We start from the raw sequence: 7,134 nt of genomic DNA, 5'->3' as shown, positions 1-7,134 counted from the left end.
ATGCAGACAGCGGATACCCACCATAATGAGCCTGGGCTGCCATGAGCTGTTTCCCAGATAGCCATGGCTCAATTTAGCTGCCTAAACATGGGTGTCTGCTGCAGTTGCACAGTTTGTATGCCCTGGGGTGTCCAGACGTCTGCCTGGGTCTTGCAGACGTGACACAGGATCTATGGGGGACCTGCAATATCATGATCTAGCACCTACAGGCCAGGCAGGTTACCCAAGCACATTTTATCTTGTTGGCTACAGACTGCTCAGTCATGGGTTTAGGACTCCAAGGCAGACACTGTGTCAGCATCTATTCAAAGACTCCATGGGAGTTTGTACACTGACTTTACATTTCTTGGGTCCTAATTTGTCTCTGAGATCCTTAGTTCCTCATGTCCCATTCCTTATCCTCTGTTTTTCAACATATACCCTTGTGAGTGCTCCTAACCATACTGTTCATGGTGCTTCAGTCATTTTTCCTCTACCCTCCTTGTTTTCGAGTTTTTCTGACATTTTCCTGATTTCGGACTGCACCCTTGCTTCCCTATTTGATGTCCTTAGGTCAAGGTTTACTGATTTTTGGATCATGACTTGGCCTTTTACTATGGGCCTACCTTGTCTATTGAACAGAAACTTCCATAATCTCCCTAGTTTTGACTCTAGCCTATTTTGATGCAAACTCTGCTTTCTACTTCCTTTTACTTCTTCTGCTTTCCTCTGGTTTCAGCCTGGTCCACCCCACATTCTCAATAATACACACCAGCTGCAATATGGTTGCCTGCCTTTTCCTTCCTTCTGAAGACACAGGGACCTTGAGAAACAGTAATGCCCTTGACAGATTCATTATGCTCATTCCTCTGTGAGTTGATATAAACATAAAAATGGCACAAGTAGAGGTGGAATAGGGAACGGCATGATGGCTGAGAACAGCTTGTACCTCCATTTGTGCTAGTTTTAAGCAGACGTCTCTTGGAGAAGTGGGAAGACTTGCTTTGTTATCTCTAACTAACTCGAGGTAACATTGCCACATGCAAATCTCTGCAGGGATGTATGTACATCACATTTTATTTCTATTGTAGCATGTTCTTGTGGGTACACTTATGTCTGTTTTGGAAAGAGAAGGCTTGTTTTATGCTGTGGTATGAGAAAGATCGCTTCGCAGTGGGTATTTGCGAAAACTCCATTTTCAGGTAAGTGTTTTAGACAGTTGTAGTGGTGATGGTGGGTAATTCCTGAACAGAAGCTATAGCTCTTACTGTGGGAATTTTAAAATTCTCTGACCACAGTAATACTCTGGTATGCAGTGCAGGAGAAAACTAGCAGTGTTTGTTTAAGACTCTCTCAGTGATATGAAAACTACTGACACTGTTTGAATAGCCACAGGCCTGACAGAGAAGCTTTCTAGCAGCAAATGAAAACACTGCAAAAGGAAATGAATGTGCTTTGTGTGTATGCAGGAATGCACATCAAAGGCAGTAGGAGGCTGGGTGATAGGCCTTTGCAAATTAAACAAGCTCTGGAGATTGCTAATATCAGTAATATTTAAATGTCCCCGGTGTCTTTCACTGCAGATACTCTGGGAAAGTTGCTGTCATCACAGCTCCACTGCCGAGCCCCCGGGGATACAGTCTTCCCTGGTCTGGGACTTGCCTGCCCTCGGTTTCCCACTGCAGCCAGCTTTGGTGTCAGGGCCCTGCAGAGCTGCAGGTCTGTTAGTGCCCAGGAAGGGAGGCAATGAGTCACTCGGGTCTTTCTCCAAATTCCCTCCTCAGGCCAATTGATCCCGGTTCAGAGCTGCTCAGCACTCCCAGAGGCTCTGCTGTGGTGTTGACCCCCCAAGGGCCATGGCTTTACCACTTTTGCTCATTGCTGTCTGTGTCAGGAGCTTGTTCAATTTCCGTAGAGTTGTCCCAGTCATGAAAGCTTGGTGCATCTTTCATGCAAACAGCTCGAGAGGAACATCCTGATGGCTTCAACCAGGTTGAGTGAGCGGGAGGTGGGATCTGCTGGAGCAGGCAGTGTCGCAGCAGTGCTAGTGGAATCTGGCAGTTCTGTGATGGGGACTTTCCTGGTCATGTCCACCGCTGCTCGCAGATGATAAAATTCTGCATATTGATTTAAAAGGCATTTCTCAGATCTTACTTCAACATGAGACATACTGCTGGCAGAGAAGACATCTGCTTTTGTGCTCCACAGCTTAGAGCATTCAGGCTCTAGGCTTTAGAAAATGAGACAAACATGTGGGGTTGGTGCATGAAAAGCAATCGAGTGATCAGCAGCGATGAGACAAAGAGGGGGGTGTTGCAGTGCATGCTCTGTGGACACTCAGATTTCCTCTGTCCCCTGGTCACCCTCGTCTGCACCATCACAAAGCTCAGGCAAGGTAGCAGAGATTAATAGGTGACCAATCCAGCTGCAAGTCCAACATCCAGGATGCTCCTAAAATACAAGATACTCATAACTAAATGACTTGTGGATATAAAATGTTTTACTAATGTATGGACACACGTACCCAAAAGAGTGAGCAATTATAGTCACTGCCTAGTGCTTTCCATGTTTACTCTTTTCATTTACTTCTTGTCCTAACCAATTAAGCATCATTCAGCTTCCTTTTGGCCTCAGCTCCACTGATGTAAGCGCGTAGGAAGATGCCCCATCTCTTACTCATTCACACTGTCTGCTAGACCACACTGACAATCTGACTTATGCAGAAATAACAGAAATAAACTGCTATTAGATGCACTTCACTTGGGAGAAGTGCACTGTGCATCATGGAAAAAAAAAAAAAAAAAAAAAAAAAAAGCCCAGAAAAACACTTACAACTAGGGCCTAAGACAATAAACGTAAGGCTCTAAAAATTAGACTTGGCAAAATGCATAGCAGATAAAATCAATAAGGAAGGGATAAGAATATATTAACATAAAATATTTCCTGGGGAAATGGAAAATGTTTCGTAAGAGTAGATTTTAACATCAATAGTGTTATCCAAAGGGCAATAAAAAAGTCTGTAGCCTTTCAGACATTGGCCAAAAATGAAAGAAAAACAGGCGCCTTCTCAGTCAGGTCTGGCAGCAGCAGCCACCACCAAAAGGAGCTTAAGAGGGGTGGCACCTGGAAATCCCCCGGCTTCCTAAGCCACCAGCACTTGCTGCCTCTTTCCCTACAAGAGCCGCCAGACCCTGAAGGATGCACCTGCATCCTGAGGTTCAGCAACCTCTGCCCAGATTGGAAAGACAGGCAGTTCAGAGGAGCTTCACAGCCTTCAGGCATGGCCGTTCACACAAGTTTTCATCTGGAGCTTGGAGTACACTTCTGCTCTCACTTTTGGCAAGTCATGCTTGGAAATGCCTTCTTGTTCCTTCTGCACTTTGACGCTCTCCACTGCCACCTCTAACCCTTCCTCGCTTAGATTAAGCCCACCTGTGTTTATTACACTCCATTTGCTGGGACAGGTAAGGTTTTCTGTTCTTACAAATTCACTGAAAAGTTATCTGTAGCTGTAACTCAGGTAAATCAAGCCAATAGATCTTTACTGGCTCCACTTCAATACTGCTAGTCCTCCACTGCCCTCCCACAATTTTCTTTAGATGTAGAGAATGGATAGACAAGTCGTTTTGCTGGGAAGTGGTGAGCAACGTGAGCGAGCTTGTGGCACTGCACGGAGGTGTGTGACAGCCCCCCAGTGAGTCTCCCCAAGTACATGCTCTGTGGACACCACTGCTCAGGTGTTGCTTCTTCAAATTCAACTTCCATTTTGCCAAACAAAAGAAATAATTCAAATATAGAAAATTTAGTTCTGCATTGAAGATCTCAGGGTGTAAAATCTTCAGAGAAGAGGCAGCTTCTTGCAAGCAGAGAAGCAACATGAAGGATGCGTATGCTGATTGTTAGCAGGTGGTAATCCCTGCACTTCATCTGGTGACGGGATCATTACAAGGGTGAGCACCTCTGATTTCTAGCTTCCACCTTCTTTTTTCACTGCTCAGTTCTCCCAACGAGAAATGATGGGCCTACGCTTCCCTAGGGGACTTGAAGGTTAAATGTTAGTCCTGAAAGACAGTATGTTGGAAGAGGACATCCTGGAAACACATTTCTTGACCATACTCAAAGTTAACATACATCCTAAGGAATAGTTTCGGAATGGTGAAACAGGTCCACTTAGGATACTGATGTCATGACTGTAAGAACTGGACGTAAGTACATATGCAGCTCAAGGAAATAATAGTTGTCATCGTCCCAATGGCAACAGCATGACACTTCTTCCCCTTGAGCTAATCTGTGGCGTTATATCCTTTTGCAACAATACTCATCACTATCTCTGGCCCTCAAGCTGTAAACATAACAGGCTCGACTAGTTCATCTCCCTAGCCTGTACAAACCTCCGCTATCAGTGGAGGAACACGCTGTTCAGCAACAAGTTCAAAGACCTATTGCTGTTTTTCTTTTAATCTTCTGTTTTGCTTTTGGAATACGTAATTAACAAACTGCAAGTATTTTTCCTGGCTTAAGATCCTTAACATTATGTTGTTGTTTGTCTCTCTGAATGTTTCCATGCATTTTTAACCACACTAATGGATGCATCATTATAACCCTTTGGACACAAGCTGTGATGCCTTGCTTTTCTGAGCTCAGTCCACAGAGGATATTGCCCTGCTGCGACAGTGTCTCATTGCTCTAGGGATTTGTTTTGTAGTTTAAAATGCAAGTTTCTGGGTCCTCTGTTCAGTGTCCCAAGGCAACCAACAGAAAGGAGGACTGCCTGGGAGCTGAATGCCATTGGAATAACATCTGGAGACTGGGTACAAGATTTCTGGTGTCTCGAAGGAGCGTTAACTCTGCTAACTATGCGGTTCCTTGTTCTAGTAAGCAATTAGCTAATTTCAGCTCCTAGTTCTGGCAAATCTGGGAGACATAACATCAAAAAGATTCATTTACTCATTAACTGTAAGTGTAAAATCTTCTCAAACTCCTAGGGAGCTGCATCTAGCACCACTTGCTATTCAGCAGGATTGGTAGAGCACCCGTCCTCCCAGGTCCAGTCCCTAATCCCTCCCAGTTCCCTCCGTGCTGCTCCACACGCTGGTGGGCAAACCCTCACAGTCCAGGGTATCTCACTAAAAAGCTGTTCACAGCTAAAAAGGGAGATCCGCTCACACAGTTCTCCTGGCATTTACCAGGTTTGGGTTCAACCAGCTAGCCGGAGAGGTTTGTCTCCCCACCAGCGTTGGTGGCGTCAGCCGGCCGGGCCATCCCCGCGTCCCAGCGGCTCTCCTGGCACAACGCCCACACCGCCCCCACCGCCGCGCTGCTTACAGCTGCCCTATCTTACACCGCTTCGCAGGCAAAGCAGTAGCTATGCATGATGGATGCAACCTTCTCTGTGTAGTGTTTGATCCTGTGAGCAGGACCGATGAACTATGCTTCAAAACGTGGATTAAGGGCACTTTTTTTCTAGGAGCTGCTGTTCTGTGGCATTTGTTCTGTAAACCCAGATAAAAATCTTGTTCGTATTTTTTCAAGTTTGTGTTTACAAGAGGGTTGAAAAATAGGTATAATGACAGTTTAATTAATGTATGTTATTAATTCTGGAGATAATCAAAATCCTGATAAGTCTCTAATCTCATAAAAAAGAATTAGAATGCACTGAAACATCATTTGCTATCTTTGAACCTTGTAATGAGATGTTGCATACTTGAAGGAGGAGCCATGGCAATGAACATTGCCAGAGGACATATTCTCAGCAGATTTCACCACTGGACTTTTTGTGTGATATTATTTTTGGCACAAAGATTGGAACTGAAGTCCAAAGCGATCAACACTGTTTTCAAAATTTGTCCTTCTTCTACCAATGTATAAAGTTGTTCTAATAATTTGTGGGTATGAAGTAGGAGAGTTTTAGCTTTCCTTCCATTTTATTTTAATTATCCTACATTTAAAGCACTATTTCGGGCTTAATGCTTTGGACCTTACCAATTACTTGGTAAGAGACCACACATGTGTGCATGTCATACAGGTATGTCAAACCTACTATTCAAACTTGAGAAATGAACATAGGCCAACATTTCAAAGTTGTTCTAAGAAAAAATAACATGTCTAACTTTAGCAAACTATTTTTTAAAGGTTTGTTCTCCATTCTGTTTTCAGTGCTGACTGTATCTTTACACTGCAGTTTACGTCATGTTAGTTCTTACCAAGAAACTTCAGGGAAACTGAAGACTGTGCTTTTGAAGATGCAGTGAGTAACAGACACTGATAGGAATTTTAGGAGCTGAAAGGATGTGCCCATGCTTTAAAACTCAAATTCAGGCCAAACTGTGATCTACAAGGGCAAAACATTCCAGCATCTGTATGCAGTTCCTGCAGGGACCTCTGAACCAGCTGGGGCTGGTGGAAAAGCATGTTGGGAAGAAATATTGCTTCTGCAGAAGCTCTAGAGACTCAGAGAAAACTGAATTTTGCCTCTAGAAAGGATGCTGAGGCAGCAGTTTGCTGGGGCGGGGTGGGGGAAAAGCTGGGTGACAGCCGTTGTATAGCTCCCAAAAAAGACTGAACGGACAGAGGAGCCAGAGCAGGACTGGATTAAATAAACCCTCCTAGTACATGCAAAGGACTTTTTGTAGGCAAGAGGAGTGACATCTGCTACAAGGAGGCCGAAAGTCTTCAAGATTTTGAAGATGTAGCCAAGACCCTGAACAGGGAGGACTTTTTAATTTGAGCTGGAGGCTCTGCTCTCCGCAGGTGTGAGGGGGGCAGGTGGAAAGCCAGGTGAATTGCCCCACGAGATACAGAAACCAAAGCAATGCCTCTGCAGGCTAAGGTGAAGGGTAGGGTCCTGACATCGAACCAGTGACATAGTACAGTCTTTTGGTAATGAGATAAATGCAGGTAGAGTAAGCAAAAGATGTATTGCCCTTGCTGCAAAAAACAAACTTATGAAAATAGGAGATACATTTAGGCAAGATGAGCAAACAGAGGGACATTCGGGTTAGGAAGATAAAAGGGAATTTCTGCATATTTTCCCCATCTTCAGATAATGCTGCATTGCTATACACAAGTACAACGACTCCTGAGCTTTGACTCCTTTATTTATAAAACAATATACTGATCCCAAACCCTGGTCATACTGACGTAATTTAATGTCAT

Source organism: Rhea pennata, chromosome 2, assembly GCF_028389875.1.
Source record: "Rhea pennata isolate bPtePen1 chromosome 2, bPtePen1.pri, whole genome shotgun sequence".
In the NCBI taxonomy this organism is placed as follows: Eukaryota; Metazoa; Chordata; class Aves; order Rheiformes; family Rheidae; genus Rhea; species Rhea pennata.
This window is presented reverse-complemented; position numbering follows the sequence as displayed.